We start from the raw sequence: 12,488 nt of genomic DNA, 5'->3' as shown, positions 1-12,488 counted from the left end.
AATCATGAATGCTATGCTTTATGTGATTTGGGTGCTAGTGTTTACACGATTCCAAAAACTTTGTGTGATGTGCTAGGTTTCCGTGAATTTGATGATTGTTCTTTAAATTTACATCTCGCGGATTCCACCATTAAGAAACCTATGAGAAGGATTAATGATGTTCTTATTGTTGCAAATAGGAATTATGTGCCCGTAGATTTCATTGTTCTTGATATGATTGCAATCCTACATGTCCTATTATTCTTGGTAGGCCTTTCCTTAGAACGATTGGTGCAATTGTTGATATGAAAGAAGGAAATATTAGATTCCAATTTCCATTAAGGAAAGGCACGGAACATTTTCCAAGGAATAAAATTAAATTACCTTATGAATCTATTATGATAGCCACTTATGGATTGCATACAAAAGATGACAATACCTAGATCTATTCTTGCTTTTATGCCTAGCTAGGGGCGTTAAACGATAGCGCTTGTTGGGAGGAAACCCAATTTTATTTTTGTTCCTTAATTTTTGTTTCTGTTTAGTAACAAATAATTCCTCTAGCCTCTGTTTAGATGTGGTTTTATGTTTTAATTGGTGTTTGTGCCAAGTAGAACCGTTGGGAAGACTTGGGTGAAGTCTTTGCGATCTTGCTGTAAAAAACAGAAATTTTAGCGCTCAAGAGATTAGATGCCATTTTTTACTGGAGAGTGATTTTAGGTTGATTATTCTTGAAGATGATTAATAAATGAATTACTCACGTCCACCAATTTATTTTCTAATTTTTGGAGTTCCAGAAGTATACGTTTGATACAGATTAGTACAGACTGTTCTGTTTTTGACAGATTCTGTTTTTCGTGTGTTGTTTGCTTATTTTGATGAATCTATGGCTAGTATCGGGGGGTATGAACCATAGAGAAGTTGGAATACAGTAGGTTTAACACCAATATAAATAAAGAATGAGTTCATTACAGTATCTTAATGTGGTGGTTTGTTTTCTTACACTAACGAAGCTCATGAGATTTTCTGTTTAAGTTTTGTGTTGTGAAGTGTTCAAGTTTTTGGGTAAATATTTGATGGATTTTGGAATAAGGAGTGGCAAGATCCTAAGCTTGGGGATGCCCAAGGCACCCCGAGGTAAAATTCAAGGACAACCAAAATCCTAATCTTGGGGATGCCCCGGAAGGTATCCCCTCTTTCGTCTTCGTCTATTGGTAACTTTACTTGAGGCTATATTTTTATGCACCACATGATATGTGCTTTGCTTGGAGCGTCTTGTATGATTTGAGTCTTTTCTTTTTAGTTTACCACAATAATCCTTGCTGTACTCACCTTTTGGAGAGACACACATGAATCGGAATTTATTAGAATACTCTACGTGCTTCACTTATATCTTTTGAGCTAGACAAATTTTGCTCTAGTGCTTCACTTATACCTTTTTAGAGCACGGTGGTGGTTTTATTTTATAGAAATTATTGATCTCTCATGCTTCACTTATATTATTTTGAGAGTCTTTTAGAACGGCATGGTAATTTTCTTTGGCTATAAAACTAGTCCTAATATGATAGGCATCCAAGATGGGTATAATAAAAACTTTCATATAGAGTGCATTGAACACTATGAGAAGTTTGATACTTGATAGTTGTTTTGAGATATAAAGGTGGTAATGTTAGAGGCATGCTAGTTGGGTAATTGTGGAATTGAGAAATACTTGTGTTGAGGATTGCAAGTCCCGTAGCATGCACGTATGGTAAACGTTGTGTGACAAATTTGAAGCATGGGGTGTTCTTTGATTGCTTTCCTTATGAGTGGCGGTCGGGGATGAGCAATGGTCTTTTCCTACCAATCTATCCCTCTAGGAGCATGCGCGTAGTGCTTAGTTTTGATGACTTGTAGATTTTTGCAATAAGTATGTGAGTTCTTTATAACTATTGTTGAGTCCATGGACTATACGCACTCTCACCCTTCCATCGTTGCTAGCCTCTTCGGTACAGTGCATTGCCCTTTCTCACCTTGATAGTTGGTGCAAACTTCACCGGTGCATCCAAACCCCGTGATATGATACGCTCTATCACACATAAGCCTCCTTATATCTTCCTCAAAACAGCCACCATACCTACCTATTATGGCATTTCCATAGCCATTCCGAGATATATTGCCATGCAACTTACCACTGTTCCGTTTATTATGACACGCTCCATCATTGTCATATTGCTTTGCATGATCATGTAGTTGATATCGTATTTTTGGAAAAGCCACCTTCATAATTCTTTCATACATGTCGCTCTTGATTCATTGCATATCCCGCTACACCGCCGGAGGCATTCACATAGAGTCATATGTTGGTCTAAGTATCTAGTTGTAATTCTTGAGTTGTAAGTAAATAAAAGTGTGATGATTTTCATTATTAGAGAATTTTCCCACGTGAGAAAGGATGATGGAGACTATGATTCCCCCACAAGTCGGGATGAGACTCTGGGCGAAAAAAGAAAAAAAAGAGGCCAAAGAAGCCCAAACAAAAAAAATGAGAGAAAAAGAGAGAAATGACAATGTTACTATCATTTTTCCACACTTGTGCTTCAAAATAGCACCATGATCTTCATGATAGAGAGTTTCTTATTTTGTCACTTTCATATACTAGTGGGAATTTTTCATTATAGAACTTGGCTTGCATATTCCAATGATGGGCTTCCTCAAAATGCCCTAGGTCTTCGTGAGCAAGCAAGTTGGATGCACACCCACATATTTCCTTTTGATGAGCTTTCATATATTTTATAGCTCTAGTGCATCCGTTGCATGGCAATCCCTACTCCTCGCATTGACATCAATTGATGGGCATCTCCATAGCCCGTTGATTAGCCACGTCAATGTGAGACTTTCTCCTTTTTTGTCTTCTCACATAACCCCCGCGTCAATGTGAGTCCGTGGCTTGCGCTCATATATTGCGTAAAAGTTTAAAGAGTTTGAAAAGGCTAAGTATCAAACAATTGCTTGTCTTGTCATCGGGGTTGTGCATGATGGGAGCATTTTGTGTGACGAAAATGAAGCATGGCCAACCTATATGATTTTGTAGGGATAAGCTTTCTTTGCCTATGTTATTTTGATAAGACATAATTTCTTGGTTAGCATGCTTGAAGTATTACTATTTTTATGTCAATATTAAAACTTTGTCTAGAATCTTTTGGATCTAAACATTCATGCCACAATAAAGAGAATTACATTGAAAATTATGTTAGGTAGCATTCCACATCAAAAATTCTGGTTTTATCATTTACCTACTCGAGGACGAGCATGAATTAAGCTTGGGGATGCTTGATACGTCTCCAATGTATCTATAATTTTTTATTGTTCCATGCTATTATATTATCTGTTTTGGATGTTTAATGGGCTTTATTATGCTCTTTTATATTATTTTTGGGACTAACCTATCTTCGTCAAGGCCCAGTGCAAATTGCTGTTTTTTTTGCCTATTTCAGTGTTTCGCAGAAAAGGAATATCAAATGGAATCCAAACGGAACGAATCCTTCGTGAGGATCTTTTTTGGAACAAACGCAATCCAGGAGGCTTGCAGTGGAAGTCAAGGAAGCAATGAGGCGGCCATGACATAGGAGGGCGTTCCCAGGGGGGTAAGCGCGCCCCCCACCCTCGTGGGCCCCTCGTAGCTCCACCGATCTACTTCTTTCGCCTATATATACTCTTATACCCTGAAAACATCCAGGGGAGCCACGAAACCACTACGTTTCCACCGCCGCAACCTTCTGTACCCGTGAGATCCCATCATGGGGCCTTTTCCAGTTATCTGCCGGAGGGGGATTCGATCACGGAGGGCTTATACATCAACACCATAGCCTCTCCGATGATGTGTGAGTATTTTACCACCGACCTTCAGGTCCATAGTTATTAGCTAGATGGCTTCTTCTCTCTCTTTGGATCTCAATAGAAAGTTCTCCTCGATGTTCTTGGAGATCTATTCGATGTAATACTCTTTTGCAGTGTGTTAGCCAAGATCCGATGAATTGTGTGTTTATGATCAAGATTATCTATGAATATTATTTGGTTCTTCTCTGAATTCTTATATGCATGATTTGATATCTTTGCAAGTCTCTTCGAACTATCGGTTTAGTTTGGCCTACTAGATCGATCTTTCTTTCAATGGGAGAAGTGCTTAGCTTTGGGTTGAATCTTGTGGTGCTCGATCCCAATGATAGAAAGGGAAACGACACGTATTGTATTGTTGCCATCGAGGATGAAAAGATGGGGTTTATATCATATTGCTTGAGTTTATCCCTCTATATCATGTCATCTTGCTTAAAGCGTTACTCCATTCTTATGAACTTAATACTCTAGATGCATGCTGGATAGCGGTCGATGTCTGGAGTAATAGTAGTAGATGCAGAATCGTTTTGGTCTACTTGACATGAATGTGATGCCTATATTCATGATCATTTCCTTAGATATCATCACAACTATGCACTTTTCTATCAATTTCTCGGCAGTAATTTGTTCACCCACCATAATACATGCTATCATGAGAGAAGCCACTAGTGAAGCCTATGGCCCCAGGGTCTACTTTACATCATATAAGTTTCCAAACTACAATTCTAGTTTACTATTTATTATGCAATCTTTACTTTTCAATCTATACAACAAAAATACCAAAGATATTTATCTTATTATCTTTATCAGATCTCACTTTTCGAAGTGCCCGTGAAGGGATTGACAACCCCTTTATCGCGTTGGTTGCAAGGTTCTTGATTGTTTGTGCAGGTACTAGGCGATTTGCGTGTAGTCTCCTACTGGATTGATACCCTGGTTCTCAAAAGCTGAGGGAAATACTCACGCTACTTTGCTGCATCACCCTTTCCTCTTGAAGTGAAAACCAACGCATGCTCAAGAGGTAGCAGCGGGCTCCTTGCCAACGATCCTTCTTCTTTCTGTGCGGCCTCGTCGATATGGTCAGGTAATCCACACCCCACCCACACCATCCTCCTCCTTCCCCGTCCCACATGCCCCGACCGATGGCGCGACACTTTACGCCAAAATCACAGGCCCCGTCCTCCAAAGCGCCGTCCACAACCATTTTGCACGCAGTATAACATGGAGCTCAGTAGCATCTAGCAGTGGAGAAGAAAATTTCGGCCACACGCGCGGACGAGGTCGCTATGGCTGCCATGCGTGCCGACCGCCAGATCTTGGAGGCGCACCTCGTCTTCGAGGCCACCATTGACACCAACACGCAGTTGTCTACTTTCAAGTACAGTTCGTACTGTTTTCTCGATGACATCGCCAGTGCCTTCTAGTGATTTGTCCTCTATAATGTTAATATGCAATATGATATTCTGAAATGTAAAGTTCAGTTAACAGTTTGGTCCAACAATTGCTACATTTCGTAGTACTTTTCTCAAGCATTCTTTGTTTCCTTAACTGTCTTATCTTCTAGTACATGTTTTTATTCTGCAATGTCGTGCTCATTTAACTATTTTGGTTCATTTGCTCTGATGTCCATTTAACTGTTTCGTTCAATTTTACAATTCAGATTTTATTTGTTGTGGGTACAATTTTGTATTGTATGCATGTGAGAAATAAATCGAATTTGGTTGTACTCAATAAATATTCTACTGTTAGTATGGCAAAACTCTCAGTTAACCTGATCAAGATGTTCCTTATATGTGTTGCAGGCAAACAATGGGAGACACTGCGGTTTACCATCAAGGTGTGCTCATGCATGGTCCTTTCGCTAATAGCACATTATTATGCAGTTGCATGAATCATTCTAATATTTAGGTTTCTTACAATTTGGTCTTGCACATGTAGGTCCTGCTGTCAGAGGCTTAGACCCACTATTCGACCCATTTTGCATATGGGGAAATGAGATGTCCATGAATATCAGTCAAGTCAAGAAACTCAGAAAGATTGTTAGGATGAAGAAACTTGCGACGAATAACAGCAAGATCTTTGTTTGCACAATGAAGAAGACATCAGTCAACTATAGGATGGTACTAACTCTTTTACCTTATTTTTACCCCTTGCGCCATTTCAAAATTTATAACAGTGGTTTATGCATATCTTTGTTTTCAGTACTTCTCAAAGCAGTTCATCGATGATTACCTCCAAAACCACCTACATGGTCAAGAGGTGACGAAGGCACCATGGTACAATATTGAAGCCTTCCTGAAGAGGATGAAGGTTGGCCAGGCAATTATCCATAGCCACTGGCCTAAAGTTGCAAGGACGTTCAACATCACTGAAGGCTCAATATTCGCCTTCCGCTTCTGCAGTTTCCCAAATGAGATTCAGCTGTCTATTTACCATGTATGATGCTACTTTTCCAAAGGTTTTCGATGTTGCATGTGAAACTAGGTGCCGTTGTGTAATGGCGTAGCTAGCTATATCCCTCTTTGGTGTAACTAAGTGTTGGAGCTATCTGATGTAATTCAATTATGAAATCCTTGTTGCCGTTATACGGATATGAAATATCTGGTGTGTTTTATAAGAAATGTCAATTTGATTACTGTATGGATTATCAATAATAGGCTAATTACCCTGCTTATTGGGGTTTTCTATTGCAGACGGTTACTCAGACAACACCGTGGGCGTTGAACTCAAACAACCCACAAGGTTTCTAGAAAGTAGGCATGTTAGATCAACTAACAATCACACACGGCTTCCGGCAAAGAACTGTTCGCGTTATCCCACCTTACACAAACGTTTCCACACAAAAAACTATGTGTGATATACATACGAACGGAAACATTTTTCGGGGATTCACTTTGTGGGATGTATGTACGAACAGAAACGATTGGGCTTCGATGCCTCGCCCGATCTCACACGAGCTCATTTTGCCCCCGCCTGTGTGGCCGGAGGGCCTATCCCTAACGGTTTCTAGGTCGTGTGGGAAGGACCCCCACTATCGCACACACTCATTAGGCGGCTGTAAGTGCATCTAGTGCCCCTTAGTGATTTTGGTGTATTGAAGACTTATAGGATAAGGGACTAATGCGTTTATGAGTGTACACAGGTCTATAATTCTATGAGGAGTTTGATATTTACAGAGAAAGTCGAACCCTAAAAATGAAATTCTTCGACTGAAGACTTTGGATTTCTGAAAACTTTGAAAGTGAAGAAATTTCTGTGACCTTGAAGACTTGGTATTCATTCGAGGAACATGAAGCGTGAAGACTTTTGTTTTCGTAGTTTCATTTTCTCTTTCTTGAGTCATAGGAAACACCGTATTGTTAAAGGGGGTCGAGGAAATACCAAGGAAAAATTTCCATGTGATGCTCAACTCAAAATCCTACAGCTACCAATCCCTTCGAGTCAAGCGATTGGAAATCTCATACAGTTCAGTCATATTCTTCAGTGACAGAAATGAAGTTCTTCTGGTTGCTGAGGAATTTGTTCTGACTGAGGAGTTAGGAATTCGCCAGTGCGGATTGCCTACACAGTGAGGAACATGATAGCCCTGAGGAATTTGATACTCAAATTTCTGACTGTTGCTGTGTTATGCGCCAACTGTCCCAAAATATCTACCCACCTAACAGTCATATCATCGAAGGGCATTTTTGTCTTATCATGTCGGGCTGCTCCCTAGGCTATAAATAGCCGCCCCCTACAACGACTAGCTGGTTGGCTGCTCCGAGAGAAACTAACACTTGTCATTTGAGAGCATCCCATCCTCCGAGGACTTTGAGCGAAATCATCAAGTGAGGAAAAACCCAAACCCAAACACCTACAAACCCAAAGTGATTGAGCACCACTAAAAAGATTGATCCTGCATGGATCCGATGCTTGTTACCTTTGAAGACTGTGCTTCTTGCAGACAATTAGGCGTCAAGGTCTAGAGCATCCAAGAGGAATTGTGGATCGCAAAGGGACCGAGTTTGTGAAGGTTCGGAATTCACCTGAAGACTTACCACGAGTGATTGGGCGAGGTCTGTGTGACCTTAGCTCAAGGAGAATACGGTGAGGACTGTGTGTCCTCAGGTTTAAATACCTAGCCGCTCCAACCAGATGTACAACTAAGACAACAGTTGGAACTGGTCTACCAAATCATCGTCTTCACCAAGCTTACTGGTTCTATTTCCTCAACTCTATCATTTCCTAATAACTTGTTGTGTGCTTGTTCATATCTGTTTGAAGACTTTGACTGAAGACTTTCTCAATTTCCTCAGTTCCATTTCTTTAGTCTGTTTGTCTTCATCCTGTGTTATCCTGTGTTTACGCTTTCTGTACTCTGTGCCTATCTTATTTCATCGTGATGACCAAGCTTCTGTTCTGTTATGTTTACTTCTGAGTACTTATTCCGCTGCAAGTAGTTCTTCGCTAAGGAATTTCCTCACTCGCAAATTCGTCAGTGAAGAATTCATAAAAATCGCCTATTCAGCCCCCCTCTAGTCGATATAACACACTTTTAATTGGTATCAGAGCAAGGTACTCCCTTGTTCTGTGTGATTTTGGTTTAACCGCCTGGAGTTTTAGTTATGTCGACCGCAGGTATGATCAAGGTCTCTGCTGGGTGTCCTACCTTCGATGGGACGGACTACCCCTACTGGAAGAATAAGATGCGAATGCATCTTGAGGCAATTGCTAACAATCTCTAGTATATTGTGAAAAATGGTGTTCCCTCAGTCACACCTTCTCTGAATGCTGTTGATGGGAAGAGATTCAAGCAACTCGATTCTCAAGCGAAGAATATCATATGTGGCCATCTAAGAAAAGGACAATATGGAAGAGTGAGTGCTTTGGAAACTGCTAAGCTTATCTGGGACATGCTGTCCAAAGTTAATGAAGGAGTCTCAACACAGCGTGACTCTCGAGTTGATGTTCTTCGCAATCTCTTCAACCGCTTCAAAAGACTCGACAATGAAAATGTTCAACAAACCTTCGATCGCCTCACTGACATGTCAAATGAGCTTCAAGCACTTGGTGCCACTGACATCACCGACCATGAGGTGGTGAAGAAATTGCTGAGATCGCTTGATTCCTCATTTGATTCTCTGGCATTGATGATACAGGAACGTGCTGATTACAAGTCACTTGATCCCGCTGATATCCTTGAGAGGCTAAATACTCGTGAGTTTCAGCTTGCTGAGAAGAGAGATCTCTATGGTTTGAGCTATGGCAGATCACGTGCCCTGAAGGCCAAGGCTGTCTCTGAATCTGAAGGTGAAGATTCTGGTAGTAGCCTTGGTGATCCTGAAGAACTGAGGCAGGAGCTAGCACTGCTCGTGAAAACATTTCAGAGGTTCTCAAGACGTGGTCGGTTTGGAAAATCCTTAAGGAGCAATGATTCCTCATCCAGTGACTACAAGAAGAGGCTTTGTCACAAATGCAAGAAACCTGGACACTACATTCAAGATTGTCCTCAGTGGGAAAAGGAACAAAAGCAGAAGAAATACAAGGATTATAGTTCTGATGATGTGAAGAAAAAGAAGAAATCCTCAAAATCTTCATCATTAAAATCCTCGTAGTCTTCGTCTCACAAGAAGAGCAGCTCCAAGAAGGCTCGGGCATTCATTGGCAAGGAAATGGACTCTGAGGCTGAATCTGAGGAACATGAGGAAGAGGAGGCATCTGAGAAGTCCAAGTCTGGTGTGGCGAGTCTAGCTCTCGCTACTGCATTCGTCAGCAAGTCTATCTTCAACTCTAAAGAAAATGGCTTCACCAACAAGGCTGATGAAGGCAATGATGACTACGCTCCCACCTATTGCTTCATGGCAAAGGGTGCCAAGGTACTCAAATATACCTCCTCTGAATCAAGTGAGAATGAATCTGATGAAAACCTCAAGCCCAGCTACTCTAAACTTGCTAAGATTGCTGTGAAACAACAAAGGGCTTTTGAAAAGGTTCAAAACATGCTAGACAAAAGTGATGATATGTTGGGTGAAGAAATGGATCGCACTAAAACCTTGACTGAAAATCTTCAGAGACTTCAGACTAGGTTTGACAACCTTCAAGGTCATCATAACACTCTCTTATCTGATCATGAGAAGCTTTCCTATGAATTTCTTTAGAGAAAGCAAGATCTTGAAAAGCTAAGCATGAGTTATGAAGATCTTCAAAAGGAGCGCAATTCATTACTTGCTCAACAAATCAGCACTTCTCGGGAAGAATTTGTTCCTCCATGTTTGAAATGCATTGAACGTGAATCTGCTAATTCTTCACCTGAATGTTCAAATGCTTCTAGTGCTACAAATTCTTCAACTGTGTCTGCTATCACTAATTCCTCATCCGAGGACATTGCCAGTATCACTGATGATGCAGGGCTGAAGGAATTGTACATGACAGGCATGCACGCCTCAAAGGGCATCAGACTCTTTGTGATGTGCTTAAAAAGCAGATCCTCAACAGGAACCCTAGGAAAGAGGGTATTGCCTTTGAGAGGAAACTTAATGCTGATGGTACATATTGGAAGCCTGAGCAGTACCCCAAAGCCTCATGGGTTGCTGCAAAGAGACCTGCAGTTGATCCATCTAATCTATCTGGCTTTACATGTGAATCTCCTCATTCTTCTGATGAGTCATTTGACTCCAACTATAAACTATTCAAAAATCAGAATGGTGAAGTATTTGCTAGATATGTTGGTACTAACTGCAGGAATGGTTCCCCTATGAAGAAAATCTGGGTTCCCAAAAGGTGCCTTGAAAGTCTTCAGGTATATGTCCTCATGACACCACCAGTGAAGAATAGGAACCCCAGACCAAATTCTTCATATGGATCAAAGTCCTCATATGATTATCATCATGCTAACAACTCTGTTTCACAGGGAAGAGCTAAGGGCTATGAATATGAGCATTATTCTTCTAACCATTATGTTCATAAGTCCTCGAGGAATTTATCTACTTATTCATATGCTTACCCTAACTCCTCTTATGTGAAACGAAATGGGTTAGCTTCTATGCCACCTTTCTCGTATGGAGCTCGCAGAGGGATGAACTCTTTGCCACCCCTTCAAATATGGGTGGTGAAGAAAAAGAACTAATCTGTTATGCAGGGTCGGGTCTCCAGACGTGCGTGAACGTCTGAAGAATTTGCTGGAGACCTGAAAAGTGCCTGATAGGACGCTGGCTAATCATGAAGAAATGAACTTTCATTTCTCACGTCCTCATAATCTGTTGCATTGCTTGATGAAATTGATCAGATGAATTGATGTCATATTCTTCACTGATGAAGTATATGAAGTTCGTAAGTTGCACTAATTCATCTGCAGGATGATCAACCCAAAGCCACTGAGTGGGTCCTCGATAGTGGATGTACAAATCACATGACTGGTGACAAGAATCTATTGATGGATGCTCCCTTATCTCCATCGCATGTGAAGCATATCATCTTCCCTGACAAAGGAAAACGTCAGGTATTGGGTAAGGTAAGGTTGCGATCTCAAAGGATCGACACATGGACAAAGTCATGCTTGTCGAGTCCTTTGGATACAACCTCATGTCTGTCTCAATGCTTTGCGATCTCGATATGGTTGTTGTCTTTGGCAAGTATCGTTCTGTTGTGATCATGGAAGCTGACAATTCCAAAGTCTTAGAAGGCTTTAGGAGAGGAGACTTGTATATAGTTGATTTCTCTACAGGACCACAACCAGCCGTGTGCCTACTTGCAAAAGCTTCAGAAGGCTAGCTATGGCATCGACGAATTGGTCATGCAGGCATGAGGAATTTGCACACGCTTGCAAAGAAGAAGCACGTCATTGGCATTTAGAATGTCAAATTCCTCAAGGATCACTTATGCGGAGCCTGTGAAGCTGGAAAGATGACCAAGGCTAAGCATCCAGCGAAGACTATCATGACTACTACTCAACCATTTGAATTGCTTCACATGGATCTCTTCGGTCCTAATCATTATTCTGCAGTTTCAAATGATGCATCTCAATATGGCTTTGTTATTGTTGATGATTACTCTCGTTACACATGGGTACACATTGTTACTTACAAACATGAAGTGCAGGAAGTCTTCAAACTATTTTCCTCGAGGGCTTCAACCAACTTTTGTGTGAAGATCAAGCACATCAGAAGTGACAATGGAACTGAGTTCAAGAATTCTGGTCTTGATGACTATCTTGATGAACTTGGTATTACTCATGAGTTATCTGCTCCTTATACTCCTCAGCAGAATGGCGTCATGGAACGCAAGAACAGGACTCTTGCTGAGATGGCTTGCACTATGCAGAATGGCGTTTCTGGATTGATGCAATTGATACTGCGTGCCACATCATCAACAGAGTATATCTTCACAAATTCTTCAAGAAGACTGTCTATGAACTCCTCACTGACAAGAAACCCAATGTGAGTTATTTCAAAGTCTTCGGTGCTAAGTGTTGGATTAGAGATCCTCATCACAACTCAAAATTTGCACCGAAAGCGCATGAAGGTTTTATATTTGGTTACAGAAAGGACTCGCACACGTACAGAGTCTTCAACAATGTTCTTCACAAGGTTGTTGAAACTGTAGATGAGCGGTTTGATGAAACTAATGGCTCACAAAGAGAGCACCTACCTTCTATG

The sequence above is a fragment of the Triticum aestivum genome, chromosome 4D, assembly GCF_018294505.1.
Source record: "Triticum aestivum cultivar Chinese Spring chromosome 4D, IWGSC CS RefSeq v2.1, whole genome shotgun sequence".
Taxonomy (NCBI): Eukaryota; Viridiplantae; Streptophyta; class Magnoliopsida; order Poales; family Poaceae; genus Triticum; species Triticum aestivum.
This window is presented reverse-complemented; position numbering follows the sequence as displayed.